The sequence below is a fragment of the Rhinoderma darwinii genome, assembly GCF_050947455.1.
Source record: "Rhinoderma darwinii isolate aRhiDar2 chromosome 1 unlocalized genomic scaffold, aRhiDar2.hap1 SUPER_1_unloc_16, whole genome shotgun sequence".
Lineage (NCBI taxonomy): Eukaryota > Metazoa > Chordata > Amphibia > Anura > Rhinodermatidae > Rhinoderma > Rhinoderma darwinii.
The window spans coordinates 267,504-293,621 of record NW_027461652.1 but is presented as its reverse complement, the minus strand read 5'-3'; the positions used below and the strand labels follow the sequence as shown (position 1 = coordinate 293,621).

General features: G+C 45.7%; 1 long non-coding RNA gene across 1 annotated transcript; it reads right to left on the bottom strand.

The window, feature by feature from the left end:
- Nucleotides 1-278: 278 nt before the first annotated feature.
- Nucleotides 279-26,010, bottom strand: LOC142670727 (uncharacterized). Its single transcript, XR_012851774.1, has 3 exons — nt 25,908-26,010; nt 532-672; nt 279-415 (listed from the first exon to the last, which is right to left on the bottom strand). It is a non-coding gene; the product is annotated as an uncharacterized LOC142670727 (long non-coding RNA).
- Between the last annotated feature and the right edge of the window lie 108 nt (nt 26,011-26,118).

Genomic DNA, 26,118 nt, shown 5'->3' with positions numbered 1-26,118 from the left:
TATCTATTTATATTTAGTGGTTTAGGTGGCATTAGTGTTGCAGGGTGCTGTCGCCATTTTTTTATATCTGATATATATATATATAAAAATTTGTGTACAAAGTAAATTAGTGCTAATATAATACATAAGGGTATAAAAATATATACATTTCGATACTAAAGTGCAATAGTGCGAAAATTCATAGAATTTACAAATTTGTTAAAAATTATACATTTCATTATTTTATTTTACGCTGCCATATATAGACTACTGCAGGAATTAGAAAACATCTGAAAAGCAAGTTACTCTATGTATATAAATCAATGTAACACAACGCTTTGGCATAGTTTGTTGTCTTTCACTGCGAAAATAATGCATCACTGAATATCGATAGTATTTCATACACGTCTACATCTGGTAAACTAGGAAAGAGAAACTAGGAGAGAAAAAGAACATATGTTAAAATCACAAAAGTATTATTACATCACAAAAATAAAATTAAAAATGATGCCACACAAACACATACACAGTGATCAGAGAAACGCGGCATACCCATGCGATTCGTTTAAGCCTCTCGGCTGCATGGTCTTCAAAGTCCAGATCCATTTACTTTCCAATCTCAGTAATTTCTTCATCAAATCTCCACCTCTTATATTTAATTCCACATGGTCTATTCCTCGTACCTTTTATAATCTGGAATTGCAATTGTGATACTGTTTAAAATGGCGTGGAATAGTTTTAAATTTTTCTATTTTATCAGTATCATTGACCTCCTTTGTGGATTCAATATCCCGCACATGTTCACGTACTCTGATTCGGAATTCGCGTGTGGTCAATCCTATGTATACTTTGTTGCATGGACACACTGCATAGTATACCACCCCGCGTGTAGCACATGTAATGTGCCACACAATTTTGAATGTTTTACTTCTCTCAGAATCAGTAAACTCTTCTGCACGTTCAATATTGGGACATGAAATGCACCCTCCACAAGGGGAACACCCCATTTAGGGCCCTTGGTCCCAAAGAATCTAATTCCCTGTGGAACTGGGGTATAAAAACTTCGGACCAAATGGTCTTTCAGATTTTTAGCACGACGGTAGGTTACAGACGGCAGTGTAGGCAATATTTTATTGAGTATCGGATCGGCTTTCAGAATCGGCCAGTATCTCTTTAAGTGATCCTTCATCTCTTCCCAGCGGGAATGATATGGCGTGATAAATCTCACCTCGTTGATTTTATTTTCTCGAACCGCTGATTGTAAGAGTTTGTTTCTCTCCTTTTCTTGAGCTCTTTTTTTCGCTTTCCTGATACACCGATTACTGTAGCCCCGATCCATGAACCTATATTCTAAGTCCTTACCCTGTTTTCTGAAATCTTCCTCCCTAGAACACGTACGCTTTAGTCTAAGAAATTGACCTGTGGGAATAGCAGCAATAGTTTGTTTCGGATGTGCAGAGGTAGCGTGTAAAAGAGAATTTACAGATGTCTCTTTCCTGAATAGATCAGTTTGGACATCACCATTTTCATCACATTGGATTTTGATGTCCAAAAAATCTACTTGTTTTTTGTCACATTTGTATGTGAGTTTGATATTCTGATCGTTCAGGTTTAATTCTGCCATAAATTGCTGCAATTGTTCAAGAGTCCCCTGCCAGATCAAGAAGATATCGTCAATGACCCATGTGGCGGCCATGCTTTTATTTGTGATTCATTTTTAGAAACTCATTTTGTGTAAACAGTGTAATATTGTCAAATAAAAAGATTATGTATATATATTTTTTTGACTTAGAGACTCCTTGGTTCTTTCCTTGTTCGGTGTAATATATTTTGGGAGTACAGTCGTAAGTTATAAGGGAGGATACATATATATTGTGCCAGATGATGCAGCATGCATGCCCTGTATATAGGATTTATTGTATTTTTGTCTGTATTTATTACAGAATTGGGCATCACAATCCCGATGGACTACAAAGCCAGAGAACGTGCCTGGCAGTCCAAAATTGAATCTGTTTTTAATAATGAGTCCACAGATACTAGCACCAGTGATCAGAGAAACAGTCTAGACATACAAAGGAAACTTAAGAACTTACTCCATAGACGAACAAAAACCTGGTGGAACAGAGCCTTTCTCGAACAGTACATACAGAAAGGGCTAATACCTAGGGGGCTGCGCATACAGCTATTTCCCTCCTTCCCCATAGATAATGAGAGCTTCATTTCTGATTGGGAAGAAGCCTGTAATATATGTTCTAAAAAGTTTATGAATCTACTTATAGGCCTCAATAAAGGAACATTAGAAACAATAGATGGTGAAATCGAGGCACTACATATTACACTGAAAGAGATTACCACACCAGAAAATCTCTCACTGTTTAGCCATCATTTGGATAAACAGTTTGAGATCTGGGAGAAGGAGATTCAAGTCATAAAGACCAAAAAACTTGTAAGAGATCAAAATGATGCATCTCAACATAGAGTATATCGTTGGAGATGGAAAGAACGTCAGGGAAATTTGAGTACATCATCATCTATGTCCTCCACTTCACTTCAGAGTGAGAATGAAGTAACAACACCACAGTCCCTCACACTTAGTCAAAGACCCATTAGATCCAAACGCAAATTTGATTATAAAGATAGCGGCTATAATAAAAGGAGAGCCAACAGACCTGCCGAGTCCTTGGATCGAAACCCCAAGGTAATCAATTTGTCAGAACATATACTTTCTGTAACTGATATAAATGTATTAAGCAGAGGTTTGACTTTCTCACCAACTGCACCATTTGATGCATTTACAGCAATAAAAGATCTGAACCTGTTTGCCAGAACCTTGATGTTCAAGAGATGGCACTATAAGGAAGAGGATCAGATCTTTGAAACTGTTGAGGAAAGGACTACATTAAGAGATCTAGAAACACTTATGGGTGAACAAGATGACACACAGGTAAGAGCCATTCCTGATTGCATTAAAAGAAAATCGGCCAAATTTCCACCTCTATTCCTATGCCCAGCAATTGATACATTCGTGAAAACAGTATCCAAAGAATTTGATAAAATATCAACAACTTTGGTTAACGACAATCTATCTAAAAATGAAAGAGAAAGCCTTCATAAGTTAAAAAATCTTAGAGATGTCATTTACAAACCCGCCGACAAAGGGGGAAACATTGTTGTGTGGCCGAGGACAATGTACGAAAACGAAGCGAATCGTCAGTTAAGGGATAAAAAATAGTACAAAAAACTAACATTCAACCCTATTTCTTCCTATAGTGAACAACTGGCTAAAATTCTAAAACAAGCGATGGACGATGGAGTTGTGACCAAAGATTTATATTGTTCCAATACCTGTAGTAGCGACATTGTATCTTTTGCCAAAAGTCCATAAAAATATAAAGACTCCACCAGGAAGACCGATCATCTCTGGCCAAGGTAATTTTACAGAGAATATCTGTAAATTTATAGATTATTATCTTAAGCCATTAGTGGAATGTTTACCCTCCTATATTAGGGACTCATCAGATCTCTTACAGAAATTGGAATGCACCCATCTAGATGTCGACATGTGGTTCGTCACCTGCGACGTTGAATCGCTCTATACCAGCATTAGACACCACGATGGGATCAAATCTACCAATTTTTTCTTGAGTATGAGTAATTTGGAGGAAGGGCTCATTAAACTGCTTGGTGTATTATTAGACTTCGCCTTGACACACAATGTGTTTACGTTCAATGAGTCATTCTACCTACAACTCCAGGGAACGGCAATGGGGGCATCTTGTGCGCCCTCATATGCCAATTTGTTCCTGGGGCTGTGGGAGAGAAATTTATTCCTGTCAGATCACGGTACGTCAATGAACCAAGTCATTTTCTGGGCTCGCTTCATTGACGATATCTTCTTGATCTGGCAGGGGACTCTTGAACAATTGCAGCAATTTATGGCAGAATTAAATCTGAACGATCAGAATATCAAACTCACATACAAATGTGACAAAAAACAAGTAGATTTTTTGGACATCAAAATCCAATGTGATGAAAATGGTGATGTCCAAATTGATCTATTCAGGAAAGAGACATCTGTAAATTCTCTTTTACACGCTACCTCTGCACATCCGAAACAAACTATTGCTGCTATTCCCACAGGTCAATTTCTTAGACTAAAGCGTACGTGTTCTAGGGAGGAAGATTTCAGAAAACAGGCTAAGGACTTAGAATATAGGTTCATGGATCGGGGCTACAGTAATCGGTGTATCAGGAAAGCGAAAAAAAGAGCTCAAGAAAAGGAGAGAAACAAACTATTACAACCAGCGGTTCGAGAAAATAAAATCAACGAGGTGAGATTTATCACACCATATCATTCTCGCTGGGAAGAGATGAAAGCTCACTTAAAGAGATACTGGCCGATTCTGAAAGCCGATCCGATACTCAATAAAATATTGCCTACACTGCCGTCTGTAACCTACCGTCGTGCTAAAAATCTGAAAGACCATTTGGTCAGAAGTTTTTATACCCCAGTTTCACAGGGAATTAGATTCTTTGGGACCAAGGGCCCTAAATGGGGTGTTCCCCTTGTGGAGGGTGCATTTCATGTCCCAATATTGAACGTGCATTTCTAATTCCTGCAGTAGTCTATATATGGCAGCGTAAAATAAAATAATGAAATGTATAATTTTTAACAAATTTGTAAATTCTATGAATTTTCACACTATTGCACTTTAGTATCGAAATGTATATATTTTTATACCCTTATGTATTATATTAGCACTAATTTACTTTGTACACAAATTTTTATATATATATATATATATATATATATATATTTTTTATTTTTTTTACCCGATTATATATGCATATGATCTATGTACATATATACATGAGTATGACAATAATTATTCATCACTATATGATATATATCTATTTCTATATTCACTTTATATAATATATTGTCATGCGTTTGCGACGTATATTTTGCATGTATATATATGTATATATTTTCCTGTCATATACAACACTTACTTATTCACTTTATAAAAAAAATATAAAAAATACAAAAAAAATATATGTATATACACTAATTTGTATTTTTAAACACAGTATATTCTGTGTGAATATGATTTAATCCATGCTCACCTACGAGTCAATATTTCTTTTAATATAAAGTCACGTATTTTAATATAATCTATTATGCAATTTCTTGAAGATCTTGTGCTGTATATCACAAAGGTGCTTTCCTTGTGTTAAAAACCATATATTTTCATAGACCGCTATGGGTACTGATACACTTATAAACATTGAATATCTTAATTCTATTGCACGGTGTGTAATCTCTTTCTATACGTACATATTGTACTTGGTGGAATTATCATCAACATGCCTCAATCTAGTGCGCATGCGCTGGCGTCCTTAGCAACTCACTAGGAGTCGGCATCTTGATGTGTGCGGGATGAAGGGCGCCGCTGTGACATCATCACGCGGCGCACTCATCGCGTATCACATGATGCCCACACCATGTGATGTTTGTCTACTGATAAACGCGGACATGACGCCACAGCTGATTGAGGTAATTGTATTGTATAATATTTTCACCTGGCCAATCGTTTCCTGATTGGTCCCTAGGTTAGATAAATAGGAGGGATATATTTGTAGATGCCACCCCCAGACGAAGGTGGAAGCCGAAACGCGTTGGGGCCGGCTGCCATTCTTGGAGTCTCAGCTACATGGGTTAGTACTTTGCTAGTACTCCTTGGTCTATTGTTCGCTGCTTTTTTGGTATTTGGGCCTTTACATATATATGGTTATTAGCCTAGTATCTATACATGCATTAGCTCTCTTTTTTGGACATTATAACACATTGTTCATTCAGTCCTATTTCTATTGCACTTTTCATGCATGGGAGTAACATCCCTCTTACCGACTTTTTGAAGCAGTTTAACATATCACCTGTAGCCAGTATACCTCACCTTATCTATATCATGCTACCTATACTGTTGTCTTGAGGTATACTTTAATATGTCTTTACTTACATGACCATATTTGATTAACAGTTGACCCATGTGGCAGCCATGCTTTTATTTGTGATTCATTTTTAGAAACTCATTTTGTGTAAACAGTGTAATATTGTCAAATAAAAAGATTATGTATATATATTTTTTTGACTTAGAGACTCCTTGGTTCTTTCCTTGTTCGGTGTAAAAAAAAAAAAAAAAGTCTTTGGTATTTGTGTTAGCCAAAATTAGTGTGTTAGACTACTAGCTCCGTTCAAGTCTCATTCAAATAGCAACAATCTTTCCTATAAGGTACAAGTGTGCGTGTTTACTACACACTCAGTGTGTCCTTTAACCCCTTAGTGACTAAGCCTGTTTTGGCCTTAAGGACCACTTGAAGTGGTAATAACTTTGGAATGCTTTTATTTTTTTAAGCGATTCTGAGAGTGTTTTCTCATGACACATTGGACTTTAAGTTAGTGGTAAAATTTGGTTGACACATTCAGTGTTTATTTATGAAAAACACCAAAATTTAGCAAACATTTTTTTTTTACATTTAAATGTATCTGCTTGTAAGACAGATAGTAATACCACACAAAATAGCTACTATTTCACATATTCCATATGTCTTCTTTGTGTTTGCATTGTTTTTTTAACGTCCTTTTTATTTTTCTAGAACGTTACAAGGCTTAGAACTTTAGCAGCAATTTCTCAAATTTCTTAGAAAATATAAAAAGCCTTATTTTAGGGACCGGTTCCGTTCTGAACTGGTTTTGAGGGCATTATATTCTATAAACGCCCTATAAATCACCCGATTTTAAAAACGGAACCCCTCAAAGTATTCAAAACAGCATTTAGAAAGTTTCTTAACCCTTTAGACGTTTCACAAGAAAGCAAATTAAAGGGGAAATTTACAAATGTCATTTTTATATTTTTTTTTGCAGAAAATCAGTTTTAATAAAAAAAAAATTCTGTAACTCAGAAGGTTTTACCAGAGAAACGCAACTCAATATTTATTGCCCAGATTCTGCAGTTTTTAGAAATATCCCATGTGTGGCTCTAGTGTGCTACTGGATGGAAACACAGGCCTCAGAAACAAAGGAGCACCTAGTGGATATTGGGGCCTTCTTTTTATTAGAATATGTTTTAGGCACCATGTCGGGTTTGAAGAGGTCTTGTGGGGCCAAAACAAAGAAAACACCCCAAAAAAGACACCATTTGGCAAACTGCACTCCTCAAGGAATTTATCAAGGGATATAGCGAGCATTATGACCCCACAGTTTTTTTTGCTGAATTTAGTATAATTAAGCTCTGAAAATGAAAATCTACATTTTTTTTTCTAATAAAATGTCGTTTTAGCTCAGATTTTTCCATTTTCACAATAGATAAAGGAGAAAAAGAACCACAACATTTGTAAAGCAAAGTACGGAAATACCCCATATTTGGTAATAAACTGCTGTTTGGATCCACGGCAGGGCTCAGAAGGGAAGGATTGGCCGTTTGGCTTTTGGAGCTCAAATTTTGCTAGATTGTTTTTCAGGTGCCATGTTTCAGTTGCAAAGCCCATGAGAGGCCAAAACAGTGGAAACCCCCAAAAGTGACCCCATTTGGGAAACTACACCCCTCAAGGAATCTATCTACTCCGTGTTCCAAATTATTATGCATATTGGATTTAAGTGTCATAAACAATTAATTATTTGTTTTTCAATTAAACTCATGGATGGTTTTGTGTCTTAGGGTTCTTTGGATCATTGTAAACAATCTCAGACACCTGTGATAAATAGTTTGCCAGGTGTGCCCAATCAAAGGAAAACGACTTAAGAAGGACGTTCCACATTATTAAGCAGGCCACAGGTTTCAAGCAATATGGGAAAGAATAAGGATCTCTCTGCTGCCGAAAGGCGTGAAATAGTGCAATACCTTGGACAAGGTATGAAAACATTGGATATTTCAAGAAAACTTAAGCGTGATCATCGTACTGTGAAAAGATTTGTGGCTGATTCAGAGCACAGACGGGTTCGTTCAGATAAATGCATAATGAGGAAGGTTTCTGACAGACAAATTAATAGGATTAGGAGAGCAGCTGCTAAAATGCCATTGCAAAGCAGAAAACAGGTATTTGAAGCCGCTGGTGCCTCTGGAGTCCCGCAAACCTCAAGGTGTAGGATACTCCAAAGGTTTGCAAGTGTGCATAAAGCTATTATTCGGCCACCCCTAAACAATGCTCACAAGCAGAATCGGTTGCAGTGCGCTCAGAAATACATGAAGACTAATTTTCAAACCGTGTTGTTTACTGATGAGTGCAGTGCAACCCTGGATGGTCCAGATGGATGGAGTAGTGGATGGTTGGGGAATGGCCACCATGTCCCAACAAGGCTGCGACATCAGCAAGGAGGTGGCAGAGTCGGAGTCATGTTTTGGGCTGGAATCATGGGGAGAGAGCTGGTAGGCCCCTTTAGGGTCTCTGACGGTGTGAAAATGACCTCTGCAAAGTACATAGAGTTTATGACTGACCACTTTCTTCCGTGGTACAAAAAGAAGAACCGTTCCTTCCGTAGCAAAATTATCTTCATGCATGACAATGGACAATCTCATGCTGCAAAGAATACCTCTGTGTCATTGGCTGCTATGGGCATAAAAGGAGAGAAACTCATCGTGTGGCCCCCATGTTCCCCTGACCTCAACACTATTGAGAACCTTTGGAGCATCCTCAAGCAAAATATCTATGAGGGTGGGAGGCAGTTCACATCAAAACAGAAGCTCTGGGAGGCTATTCTGACATCCTGCAAAGATATTTAAAGGAACAGTGTCATCACAAATTATTTTTTTATATGTTAAAGATGTTAGTGCTTTATTAAAAACGTTTATATTTATTTGTGTGTTTGTGTTTTACTTTTTCTTATTTTTACACTTTTTCTTCCCTATGGGGGCTGCCATTTTTTGTTCCATCTCTGTATGTGTCGATTAACGACACATACAGACATGGAATACGGCAGCCACAGTCCCATAGGGACTGCGAACGGCTCCCGTCCCATTCACTTGTGTGTACGGCGTCTGTGTGGGAACTGCGCATGCGCCGCTCCCACACAGTCCAATTTGAAATTGGCGCCGTCCGGCGCCATTTTCCTGTGGACCGGAAGGAACAGTAATATTACTACTTCCGGTCGCGGCTTCCGGACATGTGCACTTGGACCAGCGGCAGCAGACGGAGCGGACGGGCCGGAGGGAGCCGCGGCGGCAGGAGCAGGTAAGAGATTTCAATGTATGTTCCGTGTTTGTGTGTGTTTACTACTGTATGTAAGCTTACTACACTGTGTGTTAGCTCAAAAAATGGCGACACACAGTGTAGGAGGTTACTGTAATGGCAGGAAGGAGGTGAAGGGAACAAGTGAGCCCTAATCTACCCACCGCCCTGTCCCTGCCTACTTGCAACGACCCGCCCTAGGCGACGGGGTACAACTTGGCGGCGGTCCCTACACTGTCTAAGTGCAAGGAGTACAAACAGGGAACACGCAAGGGAATACAGTAGCCCACGGAACGCCGCGAGGAGACGGAGCGGTGAATGAGCCAGTCAGGATCAGGAAGTAGTGGAGTATACAAACGGGAGCACGGAGCAGAAGCAAGCCAGGGGCAGAGCAACGCAGGATAAACGGAACTGAAGCAAGGCAGAAGCACGGCAGAAGCAGGCTGGAGCAAGGCAGCAGTGGGGCCAGGAATCCAAGAAGAATAACAAGCAAGGAGGAAGAGAAAACGGCAGGTATAAATGGACAAGGGGCGGAGCTAACTCTGACTGACCAGGCCGCGATAGGCTCTCCCACTCCTGAGCCTGCCACCCTGATTGGTGGGAGCAGGTGTCAGTCTCAGAGGTCTGGCCTCAGGTGTCGACTGATTAATCCTGGGAGTATACCCAGACGTAGTGCCTGGCAGATCCTTTACAGTACTCCCCCTTTTATGAGGGGCCACCGGACCCTTACTAAGAGGACCCGGTTTAGTGGGGAAGAGAAGGTGGAACCTCCTGATCAATACCCCAGCGTGAACATCTCGAGCAGGTACCCAAGTCCTCTCCTCCGGCCCGTATCCTCTCCAATGGACCAGGTACTGGAGGGAGCCCTGGATCATCCTACTGTCCACAATCTTGGCCACCTCGAATTCCACCCCCTCAGGGGTGAGAACGGGAACAGGAGGTTTCCTCGAGGGGGACCAGGACGGGGAGCAGCGTTTCAGGAGGGAGGCATGGAAGACGTCGTGTATGCGAAAGGATGGGGGCAGCTCCAGACGGAAGGATACAGGGTTGAGGACTTCAATGACCTTATAAGGTCCAATAAATCGGGGAGCAAACTTCCTGGACGGGACCTTAAGGCGCAAGTTCCTCGACGACAACCACACCAGATCCCCGACGACAAACCGGGGGTTAGCAGAACGTCTACAATCAGCCTGAATCTTTTGTACGCTCTGGGACGCCTCTAGGTTCTTCTGAACCTGGGCCCAGACTGTGCACAGTTCCCGATGAACGTCCTCTACCTCGGGATTATTGGAACAACCAGGGGAAACGGAGGAGAACCTAGGATTAAACCCGAAATTACAGAAAAACGGGGAGACCCCTGACGAGTTACTGACCCGGTTATTCAGGGAAAATTCGGCGAGGGGAAGGAATGAGACCCAATCAAATTGACAGTCAGAAATGAAACACCTTAAATATTGTTCCAGGGATTGGTTAGTCCTTTCCGTTTGGCCATTAGTTTCGGGATGGAAGGCGGAGGAGGATAGATCAATCTCCAACTTTTTACAAAAAGCTCTCCAAAATAAGGAAACAAATTGTACCCCTCTGTCCGAAACGATATTGACTGGGGCCCCATGGAGACGCAGAATGTGTTTCACAAACAAAGAAGCGAACGTCTTGGCGTTAGGTAGTTTCTTAAGGGGCACAAAGTGGCACATCTTGCTGAAGCGGTCTACTACCACCCACACCACCGACTTGCCCTGAGATGGAGGCAAATGGTGATAAAATCCATGGAGATATGGGTCCAAGGTCTCTGGGGAATGGGCAAGGAACGTAGTAAGCCCGCAGGTCGGGACCTAGGGGTCTTGGACCTAGCACAGACCTCACAAGCGGCGACGTAAACCCTAACGTCTTTAGGCAACCCAGGCCACCAATAGTTTCTGGTAATGAGGAGTTTGGTACCCAAGATGCCAGGATGACCAGATAGAGCGGATGTTAGGGATCTGCCAGGTACTTCATCTAGCTATACTCCTGGGATTAATCAATCCACACCTGAGGCCAGACCTGTTCGACTGACACCATCTCCCACCAACCAGGGTGGCAGGCTCAGGAGTGGGAGAGCCTATCGCGGCCTGGTCTGTCGGAGTTAGCTCCGCCCCCTGCCCTTTATTACCTGCCCTGTGCTCTCCCTCAGTGCTTGTAATTCTTTTGGATTCCTGGCCCCACTGCTGCTTGCTCCAGCCTGCTTCTGCCGTGCTTCTGCCTTGCTGCAGTTCTGCTCGACCTGCTTTGCTTTGCCCCTGGCTTGCTTCTGTCTCCGTGCCCGCTCGGGTGTACTCACTTCGTCCTGGTCCTGACTGTTCGTTCGCCGCCCCGTTTCCTCGTGGCGTTCCGTGGCTACTGCCCCTTCCCTTGCGTGTTCCCTGTTTGTCTTCCCGTGCACTTAGCCAGCGTAGGGACCGCCGCCCAGTTGTACCTCGTCGCCTAGGGCGGGTCGTTGCAAGTAGGCAGGGACAGGGCGGTGGGTAGATTAGGGCTCACTTCCCCTTCACCTCCTTCCTGCCATTACAGCGGAGTCATGGTTTTCCCTGAGTACCCTTAGCCGGTATTGCAGGGGGACAAACAGTTTGTCCCCAGGGAGGTTCCCGGGAGCTGAACCTTGATCAGCCGCGATGTCAGAGGCTAAGTCAGAATCAGTGGCAGAAACAATTATACCAGGGGTAAAATACAAGCAGGATCCTTCTCAGAAGGAGGATTAGCCATGAAACTACGTGACAGTGCATCAGCCTTAATATTTTTGGACCCAGCCCTATAGGTAACCAAGAAATTAAATCTGGTAAAGAATAGTGCCCAACGAGCTTGTCTAGGATTAAGCCTCCGAGCAGATTCTAGGAAAACCAGATTCTTGTGGTCAGTAAGGACCGTTACCTGGTGTCTGGCCCCCTCCAAGAAGTGACGCCACTCTTCAAAAGCCCATTTAATGGCTAAAAGTTCGCGGTTGCCAATATCATAGTTACACTCCGTGGGCGAAAACTTCCTAGAGAAGTAAGCACAGGGGCGGAGATGGGTGAGGGAGCTGGTACCCTGGGACAAGACGGCCCCCACTCCCACCTCGGACGCATCAACCTCCACAATAAATGGCTCCCTTTGGTTGGGCTGAACCAGCACGGGGGCCGAGATAAAGCACTTCTTGAGGGTCTCAAAAGCCTGGACGGAGGACATCAGCACCCTTGCGGGTAAGGTCCGTAAGAGGCTTAGCGACGACCGAGAAGTTGGCAATAAATCTCCTGTAATAGTTAGCGAACCCCAAAAAACACTGTAGCGCCTTCAGGGAGGCAGGTTGGACCCATTCCGCCACAGCCTGAACCTTGGCAGGGTCCATGCGGGATTCATGAGGAGTGAGGATTTGACCTAAAAATGGTATCTCCTGTACCCCAAACACACATTTTTCGGTCTTCGCAAACAGATTATTTTCCCGAAGGACCTGGAGGACCTTCCTGACATGCTCCACGTGCGAGGACCAGTCCTTGGAAAACACCAGTATGTCATCAAGGTACACTACAAGAAAATTACCCAGGTAATCTCTCAGAATTTCATTAATAAAATTCTGGAAGACGGCAGGGGCATTACACAACCCAAAGGGCATGACTAGGTATTCGAAATGACCTTCGGGCGTGTTGAACGCAGTTTTCCACTCATCCCCCTCTTTGATGCGGATAAGGTTATATGCCCCCCGTAGATCGAACTTAGAGAACCATTGGGCCCCCTGAACCTGATTAAAAAGATCCGGAATCAAAGGAAGGGGATACTGGTTCCTTACTGTGACCTTATTCAAGTTCCGATAATCAATGCACGGCCTAAGACCACCATCCTTCTTCCCCACGAAGAAGAAGCCAGCACCTACAGGAGAAGTCGAGGGGCGAATGAAACCCTTGGCCAGGCATTCTTGGATATACTCCCTCATAGCTTTACGTTCAGGACATGAAAGATTAAATATCCTCCCCTTAGGAAGCTTGGCACCAGGCACCAAATCGATGGCGCAATCGTAATCTCTATGAGGGGGCAACACCTCGGAGGCCTCCTTAGAAAACACATCAGCGAAGTCCTGAACAAACTCAGGAAGCGTGTTTACCTCCTCCCGGGGAGAAATAGAGTTAACCGAAAGACATGACATCAGGCAATCACTACCCCATTTGGTGAGATCCCCAGTATTCCAATCAAACGTGGGATTATGCAGCTGCAACCAGGGAAGACCTAATACCAGATCGGACGATAATCCCTGCATCACCAGTACAGAGCACTGCTCCAAATGCATGGAGCCAACACGGAGTTCAAAAACAGGAGTATGCTGAGTAAAATAACCATTAGCAAGAGGAGTGGAGTCGATACCCACTACCGGGATAGGATAAGGTAAATCAATAAAAGGCATTTTTAGAGACATAGCAAATTCCACAGACATGATATTAGCAGATGAGCCCGAATCCACGAAGGCACTGCCAGTGGCAGACCGGCCAGCAAACGAGACCTGAAAGGGAAGCAAAATCTTATTGCGTTTAGTATTAACGGGAAATACCTGTGCGCCCAAGTGACCTCCCCGATGATCACTTAGGCGCGGAAGTTTTCCGGCTGCTTATTCTTGCGCCTGGGACAGGTGTTCAGTAGATGCTTGTCATCCCCACAATAGAAGCAGAGACCATTCTTCCTGCGAAACTCTCTACGTTGTCGAGGGGACATGGAGGCCCCGAGTTGCATAGGTACCTCCGAGTCCTCAGTGGAAGAGCGAGGAGACGGGACCTCGGGGGGAATCGCAGGGCAGTCAGAGGGGAAAACATTGAAACGTTCAAGTTGACGTTCCCTGAGACGTCGGTCAAGTTGTACTGCTAGGGCCATAACCTGGTCTAGGGAGTCTGAAGAGGGGTAGCTAACCAGCAGATCCTTCAGGGCGTCAGATAATCCTAACCTAAACTGGCACTTTAGGGCCGGGTCGTTCCACCGAGAAGCTACGCACCACTTTCTAAAATCAGAACAGTATTCCTCAACAGGTCTCCTACCCTGACGTAAGGTCACCAGCTGACTCTCGGCTAAGGCAGTCCTGTCAGTCTCGTCGTAAATGAGACCGAGGGCAGAGAAAAACCGATCAACGGAGGAAAGTTCTGGGGCGTCAGGAGCCAAGGAGAAGGCCCACTCTTGGGGCCCTTCCTGGAGTCGGGATATAATGATACCCACCCGCTGGTTCTCGGAACCTGAGGAGTGAGGTTTTAGGCGGAAATAAAGTCTGCAACTCTCCCGGAAGGAGAAAAAAGTCTTACGGTCCCCTGAGAACCGGTCAGGTAACTTGAGGTTGGGTTCTAAAGGTGAGGGGTACTACAAAGGCAGCGTCAGACTGATTGACCCTCTGAGCCAGGGCCTGGACCTGTAGGGAGAGGCCCTGCATCTGCTGGGTCAGGGTCTCAAGGGGGTCCATGATAGCGTCAGCGTAGAAGAAATGGTAGACTAGGTAAGGGCTTGTTATTATGTAATGGCAGGAAGGAGGTGAAGGGAACAAGTGAGCCCTAATCTACCCACCGCCCTGTCCCTGCCTACTTGCAACGACCCGCCCTAGGCGACGGGGTACAACTTGGCGGCGGTCCCTACACTGTCTAAGTGCAAGGAGTACAAACAGGGAACACGCAAGGGAATACAGTAGCCCACGGAACGCCGCGAGGAGACGGAGCGGTGAATGAGCCAGTCAGGATCAGGAAGTAGTGGAGTATACAAACGGGAGCACGGAGCAGAAGCAAGCCAGGGGCAGAGCAACGCAGGATAAACGGAACTGAAGCAAGGCAGAAGCACGGCAGAAGCAGGCTGGAGCAAGGCAGCAGTGGGGCCAGGAATCCAAGAAGAATAACAAGCAAGGAGGAAGAGAAAACGGCAGGTATAAATGGACAAGGGGCGGAGCTAACTCTGACTGACCAGGCCGCGATAGGCTCTCCCACTCCTGAGCCTGCCACCCTGATTGGTGGGAGCAGGTGTCAGTCTCAGAGGTCTGGCCTCAGGTGTCGACTGATTAATCCTGGGATTATACCCAGACGTAGTGCCTGGCAGATCCTTTACAGTTACACCGTTCAAACCCCTCGTTTATCCCGGCACTAGCCAGGATAAAGGAGGGGGTGGGATGCTGAGAGCTCACTAGAGCGAGGGCTTTTCACCCAATGTTGCAATGCTGCAATTTTGGGAATAGCTCCATCTAGTGACCAGAAATGGGAAATATTATAAATTAGAATTAATTTATAATATTTCCTGACTCGTGAAAAAAATAAAAAAAATTTGAACAATGTTTAATCACCCACACACTAAATGTTTAATTAAAAAAAAAAAAACATGTTTTTCTGGCAACACATTGCCTTTAAGCAGAAACTGTCCAAATACTCACAAATTTAATAGATGCAAGAATTGTGAAGGTGATATCAAAGAAGGGGTCCTATAATAACATGTAACTTGGCCTGTTAAGTTTTTTTTTATTGAAAGAGCTTTTGATTTCTGTAAATATGACCTCCTGATGCTGCAAATTCAACAAATGACCATTTTAGTTCTCTTTACAACCTTTAAAATGCTTTGATCTCTGTTGTGCATAATAATTTTGAGTTTTTTACTTCTAAAAAAATATCTGTCATCATTAGATTTGTTCAAAAAAATTAGCATTATACTCCAACGGTTGATGGCTTGAAGATTATATTGACTGTCATTTGCATCAACTATTTAGGAAAATCAGCGAAAAATAACATATGCATAATAATTTGGAATGCGGTGTAGGGGTATAGTGAGCATTTATACCCCACAGGTCTTTTGCAGAATTTATTGGAATTAGGCCATGAAAATGAAAATCTACATTTTGCTCCACTAAATTGTAGAATGTCTTCATGTTCACAAGGGATACTGGAGAAAAAGCACCCCAACATTTGTAAAGCAATTTCTCTCGATTACGGCAATACCCCACATGTGGTTATAAACTGCTGTTTGGACACACGGCAGGGCTCAGAAAGGCAGGAGCGCTATTTGGCATGCAGATTTTGCTGTATTGGTTTTTGGCCACCATGTCGCATATGCAAAACCCCTGAGGTACCAGAGTACAGTGGAAACACCAAGAAATGACCCCATTTTGAAAACTGCACACCTCAAGGCATTTATCATTTGCCTGGACAAGACAGGGCTCAGAAGTGAAGAGCACCATGCGCATTTGAGGTCTATTTTGGTGATATTTTTTTTTTTTTTACAGCATTGGCCCACAATTGCAGGGCTCTGAGGTCAAATAGTAAAACAAACCCCTAAGTAGTGACACCCATATTGGACACTACACCCCTTAGGGCATTTTAAGGGGTGTAGTGAGCATTTTGACCCCATAGGAGATTCTACATTAGAAATTAGTGCCCAGCGGATGGTGCAAAGTGAAAATTAAGATTTTCCACTGATATGCCAATTTAGTGCACAATACGTTGTGCCCAGTTTGTGCCACTGAAGACAAATATATCAAACTGTTAAGCTAGTTCTCCTGGGTATGGCATTGTCATGTCTGTGGACGTCAACTGCTGTTTGGGCATGCTGTAGGGCTCATAAGAGAGGCAGCACCATTTGGCTTTTGGAGCGCAGATTTTGCTTGGCAGTTCTGTTTCGGGTATTACTGGTATTCCAGTTTATAATATGGGGACGTATGTAATCTGTGCGGAGTACATCAGGGAATAATAAGAGTGTATAATAATGCGGTAAATAATATTTCCGGTGATTGCGCGGTTTTATATTTCCGGTGATTGCGCGGTGTGAGGGGGTTTATATTTCCGGTGATTGCGCGGTGTGAGGGGTTTTATATTTCCGGTGATTGCGCGGTGTGAGGTGTTTTATATTTCCGGTGATTGCGCGGTGTGAGGGGTTTATATTTCCCGTGATTGCGCGGTGTGAGGGGTTTTATATTTCCGTGATTGCGCGGTGTGAGGGGTGTTATATTTCCGGTGATTGCGCGGTGTGAGGAGTTTTATATTTCCGGTGATTGCGCGGTGTGGGGGGTTTTATAATTCCGGTGATTGCGCCGTGTGAGGGGTTTTATATTTCCGGTGATTGCGCGGTGTGAGGGGTTTTATATTTCCGGTGATTGCGCGGTGTGAGGGGTTTATATTTCCGGTAATTGCGCGGTGAGGGGTTTATATTTCCGGTGATTGCGCGGTGTGAGGGGTTTATATTTCCGGTGATTGCGCGGTGTGGGGGGGGGGTTTATATTTCCGGTGATTGCGCGGTGTGATGGGTTTTATATTTCCGGTGATTGCGCGGTGTGGGGGGGAGGGGTTTATATTTCCGGTGATTGCGCGGTGTGAGGGGTTTTATATTTCGGTGATTGCGCGGTGTGAGGGGTTTATATTTCCGGTGATTGCGCTGTGTGAGGGGTTTTATTTTTCCGGTGATTGCTCGGTGTGGGTGGTTTATATTTCCGGTGATTGCGCGGTGTGAGGGGTTTATATTTCCGGTGATTGCGTGGTGTGAGGGGTTTATATTTCCGGTGATTGCGCGGTGTGAGTGGTTTTATATTTCCGGTGATTGACCGGTGTCAGGGGTTTTATATTTCCGGTGATTGCGCGGTGTGAGTGGTTTTATATTTCCGGTGATTGCGCGGTGTGAGGGGGTTTATATTTCCGGTGATTGCGCGGTGTGTGGGGCGTTTTATATTTCCGGTGATTGCGCGGTGTGGGGGGGTTATATTTCCGGTGATTGCGTGGTGTGAGGGGGTTTATATTTCCGGTGATTGAGCGGTGTGAGGGGTTTTATATTTCCGGTGATTGCGCGGTGTGTGGGGCTTTTTATATTTCCGGTGATTGCGCGGTGTGGGGGGGTTATATTTCCGGTGATTGCGTGGTGTGAGGGGGTTTATATTTCCGGTGATTGAGCGGTGTGAGGGGTTTATATTTCCGATGATTGCGCGGTGTGAGTGGTTTTATATTTCCGGTGATTGCGCGGTGTGAGTGGTTTTATATTTCCGGTGATTGCGCGGTGTGGGGGGGTTTATATTTCCGGTGATTGCGCGGTGTGAGTGGTTTTATATTTCCGGTGATTGCGCGGTGTGAGTGGTTTTATATTTCCGGTGATTGCGCGGTGTGGGGGGTTTATATTTCCGGTGATTGCGCGGTGTGAGGGGGTTTATATTTCCGGTGATTGCGCGGTGTGGGGGGGTTATATTTCCGGTGATTGCGTGGTGTGAGGGGTTTTATATTTCCGGTGATTGCGCTGTGTGGGGGGTTTATATTTCCGGTGATTGCGCGGTGTGAGTGGTTTTATATTTCCGGTGATTGCGCGGTGTGAGGGGTTTATATTTCCGGTGATTGCGCGGTGTGGGGGGGCGGTTTATATTTCCGGTGATTGCGCGGTGGGGGGGAGGGGTTTATATTTCCGGTGATTGCGCGGTGTGGGTGGTTTTATATTTCCGGTGATTGCGTGGTGTGAAGGGGTTTATATTTCCGGTGATTGAGCGGTGTGAGGGGTTTATATTTCCGATGATTGCGCGGTGTGAGTGGTTTTATATTTCCGGTGATTGCGCGGTGTGAGTGGTTTTATATTTCCGGTGATTGCGCGGTGTGGGGGGGTTTATATTTCCGGTGATTGCGCGGTGTGAGTGGTTTTATATTTCCGGTGATTGCGCGGTGTGAGTGGTTTTATATTTCCGGTGATTGCGCGGTGTGGGGGGTTTATATTTCCGGTGATTGCGCGGTGTGAGGGGGTTTATATTTCCGGTGATTGCGCGGTGTGTGGGGGTTATATTTCCGGTGATTGCGCGGTGTGAGGGGTTTATATTTCCGGTGATTGCGTGGTGTGAGGGGTTTTATATTTCCGGTGATTGCGCTGTGTGGGGGGTTTATATTTCCGGTGATTGCGCGGTGTGAGTGGTTTTATATTTCCGGTGATTGCGCGGTGTGAGGGGTTTATATTTCCGGTGATTGCGCGGTGTCGGGGGGGGGGGGTTTATATTTCCGGTGATTGCGCGGTGTGAGGGGTTATATTTCTGGTGATTGCGCGATGTGAGGGGTTTTATATTTCCGGTGATTGCGCGGTGTGAGGGGTTTTATATTTCCGGTGATTGCGCGGTGTGGGGGGGAGGGGTTTATATTTCCGGTGATTGCGCGGTGTGGGTGGTTTTATATTTCCGGTGATTGCGCGGTGTGAGGGGTTTTATATTTCCGGTGATTGCGCGGTGTGGGTGGTTTTATATTTCCGGTGATTGCGCGGTGTGGGGGGTTTATATTTCCGGTGATTGCGCGGTGTGGGTGGTTTTATATTTCCGGTGATTGCGCGGTGTGAGGGGTTTTATATTTCCGGTGACTGCGCGGTGTGAGGGGTTTTATATTTCCGGTGATTGCGCGGTGTGAGGGTTTTATATTTCCGGTGATTGCGCGGTGTGAGGGGTTTTATATTTCCGGTGATTGCGCGGTGTGAGGGGATTTATATTTCTGGTGATTGCGCGGTGTGAGTTTTATATTTCCGGTGATTGCGCGGTGTGGGGGGTTTATATTTCCGGTGATTGCGCGGTGTGAGGGGTTTATATTTCCGGTGATTGCGCGGTGTGAGGGGTTTATATTTCCGGTGATTGCGCGGTGTGAGGGGGTTTTATATTTCCGGTAATTGCGCGGTGTGAGGGGGTTTATATTTCCGGTGATTGAGCGGTGTGAGGGGTTTATATTTCCGATGATTGCGCGGTGTGAGTGGTTTTATATTTCCGGTGATTGCGCGGTGTGAGTGGTTTTATATTTCCGGTGATTGCGCGGTGTGGGGGGGTTTATATTTCCGGTGATTGCGCGGTGTGAGTGGTTTTATATTTCCGGTGATTGCGCGGTGTGAGTGGTTTTATATTTCCGGTGATTGCGCGGTGTGGGGGGTTTATATTTCCGGTGATTGCGCGGTGTGAGGGGGTTTATATTTCCGGTGATTGCGCGGTGTGGGGGGGTTATATTTCCGGTGATTGCGCGGTGTGAGGGGTTTATATTTCCGGTGATTGCGTGGTGTGAGGGGTTTTATATTTCCGGTGATTGCGCTGTGTGGGGGGTTTATATTTCCGGTGATTGCGCGGTGTGAGTGGTTTTATATTTCCGGTGATTGCGTGGTGTGAGGGGTTTATATTTCCGGTGATTGCGCGGTGTGGGGGGGGTTTATATTTCCGGTGATTGCGCGGTGTGAGGGGTTATATTTCTGGTGATTGCGCGATGTGAGGGGTTTTATATTTCCGGTGATTGCGCGGTGTGAGGGGTTTTATATTTCCGGTGATTGCGCGGTGTGGGGGGGAGGGGTTTATATTTCCGGTGATTGCGCGGTGTGGGTGGTTTTATATTTCCGGTGATTGCGTGGTGTGAGGGGGTTTATATTTCCGGTGATTGAGCGGTGTGAGGGGTTTATATTTCCGATGATTGCGCGGTGTGAGTGGTTTTATATTTCCGGTGATTGCGCGGTGTGAGTGGTTTTATATTTCCGGTGATTGCGCGGTGTGGGGGGGTTTATATTTCCGGTGATTGCGCGGTGTGAGTGGTTTTATATTTCCGGTGATTGCGCGGTGTGAGTGGTTTTATATTTCCGGTGATTGCGCGGTGTGGGGGGTTTATATTTCCGGTGATTGCGCGGTGTGAGGGGGTTTATATTTCCGGTGATTGCGCGGTGTGGGGGGGTTATATTTCCGGTGATTGCGCGGTGTGAGGGGTTTATATTTCCGGTGATTGCGTGGTGTGAGGGGTTTTATATTTCCGGTGATTGCGCTGTGTGGGGGGTTTATATTTCCGGTGATTGCGCGGTGTGAGTGGTTTTATATTTCCGGTGATTGCGCGGTGTGAGGGGTTTATATTTCCGGTGATTGCGCGGTGTCGGGGGGGGTTTATATTTCCGGTGATTGCGCGGTGTGAGGGGTTATATTTCTGGTGATTGCGCGATGTGAGGGGTTTTATATTTCCGGTGATTTCGCGGTGTGAGGGGTTTTATATTTCCGGTGATTGCGCGGTGTGGGGTGGAGGGGTTTATATTTCCGGTGATTGCGCGGTGTGGGTGGTTTTATATTTCCGGTGATTGCGCGGTGTGAGGGGTTTTATATTTCCGGTGATTGCGCGGTGTGGGTGGTTTTATATTTCCGGTGATTGCGCGGTGTGGGGGGTTTATATTTCCGGTGATTGCGCGGTGTGGGTGGTTTTATATTTCCGGTGATTGCGCGGTGTGAGGGGTTTTATATTTCCGGTGACTGCGCGGTGTGAGGGGTTTTATATTTCCGGTGATTGCGCGGTGTGAGGGTTTTATATTTCCGGTGATTGCGCGGTGTGAGGGGTTTTATATTTCCGGTGATTGCGCGGTGTGAGGGGATTTATATTTCTGGTGATTGCGCGGTGTGAGTTTTATATTTCCGGTGATTGCGCGGTGTGGGGGGTTTATATTTCCGGTGATTGCGCGGTGTGAGGGGTTTATATTTCCGGTGATTGCGCGGTGTGAGGGGTTTATATTTCCGGTGATTGCGCGGTGTGAGGGGGTTTTATATTTCCGGTAATTGCGCGGTGTGAGGGGGTTTATATTTCCGGTGATTGAGCGGTGTGAGGGGTTTATATTTCCGATGATTGCGCGGTGTGAGTGGTTTTATATTTCCGGTGATTGCGCGGTGTGAGTGGTTTTATATTTCCGGTGATTGCGCGGTGTGGGGGGGTTTATATTTCCGGTGATTGCGCGGTGTGAGTGGTTTTATATTTCCGGTGATTGCGCGGTGTGAGTGGTTTTATATTTCCGGTGATTGCGCGGTGTGGGGGGTTTATATTTCCGGTGATTGCGCGGTGTGAGGGGGTTTATATTTCCGGTGATTGCGCGGTGTGGGGGGGTTATATTTCCGGTGATTGCGCGGTGTGAGGGGTTTATATTTCCGGTGATTGCGTGGTGTGAGGGGTTTTATATTTCCGGTGATTGCGCTGTGTGGGGGGTTTATATTTCCGGTGATTGCGCGGTGTGAGTGGTTTTATATTTCCGGTGATTGCGCGGTGTGAGGGGTTTATATTTCCGGTGATTGCGCGGTGTGGGGGGGGGGTTTATATTTCCGGTGATTGCGCGGTGTGAGGGGTTATATTTCTGGTGATTGCGCGATGTGAGGGGTTTTATATTTCCGGTGATTGCGCGGTGTGAGGGGTTTTATATTTCCGGTGATTGCGCGGTGTGGGGGGGAGGGGTTTATATTTCCGGTGATTGCGCGGTGTGGGTGGTTTTATATTTCCGGTGATTGCGTGGTGTGAGGGGGTTTATATTTCCGGTGATTGAGCGGTGTGAGGGGTTTATATTTCCGATGATTGCGCGGTGTGAGTGGTTTTATATTTCCGGTGATTGCGCGGTGTGAGTGGTTTTATATTTCCGTTGATTGCGCGGTGTGAGGGGTTTATATTTCCGGTGATTGCGCGGTGTGAGGGGATTATATTTCCGTTGATTGCGCGGTGTGAGGGGTTTATATTTCCGGTGATTGCGCGGTGTGAGGGGGGTTTATATTTCCGGTGATTGCGCGGTGTGAGGGGATTATATTTCCGGTGATTGCGCGGTGTGAGGGGTTTTATATTTCCAGTGATTGCGCGGTGTGAGGGGTTTATATTTCCAGTGATTGCGCGGTGTGAGGGGTTTATATTTCCGGTGATTGCGCGGTTTTATATTTCCAGTGATTGCGCGGTGTGAGGGGTTTATATTTCCGGTGATTGTGCGGTGTGAGGGGTTTATATTTCCGGTGATTGTGCGGTGTGAGGGGTTTATATTTCCGGTGATTGTGCGGTGTGAGGGGTTTATATTTCCGGTGATTGTGCGGTGTGAGGGGTTTATATTTCCGGTGATTGCGCGGTGTGAGGGGTTTATATTTCGGGTGATTGCGCGGTGTGAGGGGTTTATATTTCCAGTGATTGCGCGGTGTGAGGGGTTTATATTTCCGGTGATTGCACGGTGTGAGGGGTTTATATTTCCGGTGATTGCGTGGTGTGAGGGGTTTATATTTCTGGTGATTGCGCGGTGTGAGGGGGGTTTTATATTTCCGGTGATTGCGCGGTGTGAGGGGTTTTATATTTCCGGTGATTGCGCGGTGTGAGGGGTTTATATTTCCGGTGATTGCGCGGTGTGAGGGGTTTTATATTTCCGGTGATTGCGCGGTGTGAAGGTTTTATATTTCCGGTGATTGCGCGGTGTGAGGGGTTTATATTTCCGGTGATTGCGCAGTGTGAGGGGGGTTTTATATTTCCGGTGATTGCGCGGTGTGAGGGGTTTTATATTTCCGGTGATTGCGCGGTGTGAGGGGTTTATATTTCCGGTGATTGCGCGGTGTGAGGGGTTTTATATTTCCGGTGATTGCGCGGTGTGAAGGTTTTATATTTCCGGTGATTGCGCGGTGTGAGGGGTTTATATTTCCGGTGATTGCGCAGTGTGAGGGGTTTATATTTCCGGTGATTGCGCGGTGTGAGGGGTTTATATTTCCGGTGATTGCGCGGTGTGAGGGGTTTTATATTTCCGGTGATTGCGCGGTGTGGGGGGGTTTATATTTCCGGTGATTGCGCGGTGTGAGGGGGTTTATATTTCCGATGATTGCACGGTGTGGGGGGTTTTATATTTCCGGTGATTGCACGGTGTGGGGGGTTTATATTTCCGGTGATTGCGCGGTGTGAGGGGGTTTATATTTCCGGTGATTGCGCGGTGTGAGGGGGTTTATATTTCCGGTGATTGCACGGTGTGGGGGGTTTTATATTTCCGGTGATTGCACGGTGTGGGGGGGTTTATATTTCCGGTGATTGCGCGGTGTGAGGGGGTTTATATTTCCGGTGATTGCGCGGTGTGAGGGGGTTTATATTTCCGGTGATTGCACGGTGTGGGGGGTTTTATATTTCCGGTGATTGCACGGTGTGAGGGGTTTTATATTTCCGGTGATTGCGCGGTGTGAGGGGTTTATATTTCCGGTGAATGCGCGGTGTGTAATGTTTTATATTTCCGGTGATTGCGCGGTGTTATATTTCCGGTGATTGCGTGGTGTGAGGGGTTTATATTTCCGGTGATTGCGCGGTGTGAGGGGGGGTTATATTTCCGGTGATTGCGCGGTGTGGGGGGTTTTATATTTCCGGTGATTGCGCGGTGTGAGGGGTTTATATTTCCGGTGATTGCGCGGTGTGAGGGGTTTTATATTTCCGGTGATTGCGCGGTGTGGGGGGTTTATATTTCCGGTGATTGCGCGGTGTGGGGGGGGTTTATATTTCCGGTGATTGCGCGGTGTGAGGGGTTTATATTTCCGGTGTTTGCGCAGTGTGAGGGGGTTTATATTTCCGGTGATTGCGCGGTGTGAGGGGTTTATATTTCCGGTGATTGCGCGGTGTGAGGGGTTTATATTTCCGGTGATTGCGCGGTGTGAGGGGTTTATATTTCCGGTGATTGCGCGGTGTGGGGGGTTTTATATTTCCGGTGATTGCGCGGTGTGGGGGGGTTTATATTTCCGGTGATTGCGCGGTGTGAGGGGTTTTATATTTCCGGTGATTGCGCGGTGTGAGGGGTTTTATATTTCCGGTGATTGCGCGGTGTGAGGGGTTTTATATTTCCGGTGATTGCGCGGTGTGGGGGGGTTTATATTTCCGGGGATTGCGCGGTGTGAGGGGTTTTATATTTCCGGTGATTGCGCGGTGTGAGGGGTTTATATTTCCGGTGATTGCGCGGTGTGAGGGGTTTATATTTCCGGTGATTGCGCGGTGAGAGGGGGTTTATATTCCCGGTGATTGCGCGGTGTGAGGGGTTTATATTTCCGGTGATTGCGCGGTGTGGGGGGGGTTTATATTTCTGGTGATTGCGCGGTGTGAGGGGTTTTATATTTCCGGTGATTGCGCGGTGTGAGGGGGTTTATATTTCCGGTGATTGCGCGGTGTGGGGGGGTTTATATTTCCGGGGATTGCGCGGTGTGAGGGGGTTTATATTTCTGGTGATTGCGCGGTGTGAGGGGTTTATATTTCCGGTGATTGCGCGGTGTGAGAGGTTTATATTTCCGGTGATTGCGCGGTGTGAGGGTGTTTATATTTCCGGTGATTGCGCGGTGTGGGGGGGTTTATATTTCCGGTGATTGCGCGGTGTGAGGAGTTTATATTTCCGGTGATTGCGCGGTGTGAGGGGTTTTGTGGGGCGAGATGTAGATTTTGTTGGTGACATTTTGGGGACTTTTTATTCCATACGTTGGAGAATCGCGGCGACCAATAAAAGCGACGTTCACATGTGAATTATTTCTGAGGGTTAAATAATTTGATATTTAAATAATTTGGACAATAACGGATGCGGCGATTCCGTTACTTATTTTTAACATTCACATAATTTTTTTCTAAAAAAAACAAAAACGTATTACACTGGTAACCGGTCGGAATCGCGCACTTTCTTCAGAGGACAGAGGAAGCCGCGATCTCTAACTGATCAGATGCCGCGGTCTCTAACTGATCAGATGCCGCGGTCACTATTAATCACGGCTTATGAGGGGTTAAACAGCAGGGATTGCGCTGTCTCTGATCTTAGCGTTTGCAGGCGGCTGTCAGTAGTCGTGTACGGTGCAGGCTCCGCTCCTTCTAGTGTGATGACGCACGTACAACATAATACTATAGATCTGATGTCACCAAGGGGTTAATCCCTCCCACTTAAAAGAATTAATAATAATTACCAACACTGTGCCAAACAAAAACGCACCAAAACCGGATAGAAATGACCTCATGTAACCTTACTACTGCATCGTGGGAAAGTTCCTGACTGATAACAGAGAACACAACAGCGGTGACCGGAAGTCATGTAGACCCAGCCTGCGCTGCTCTATCGAATACCCGGCAAAAGCTGAAGGACCTGTGATGACGTCACCACCATGTGACCAGGACGGAATGGACCAGAACTCCGCCCCTCATGTCACGTGATCCTCGTCACAGGTCTTTCATACATCGA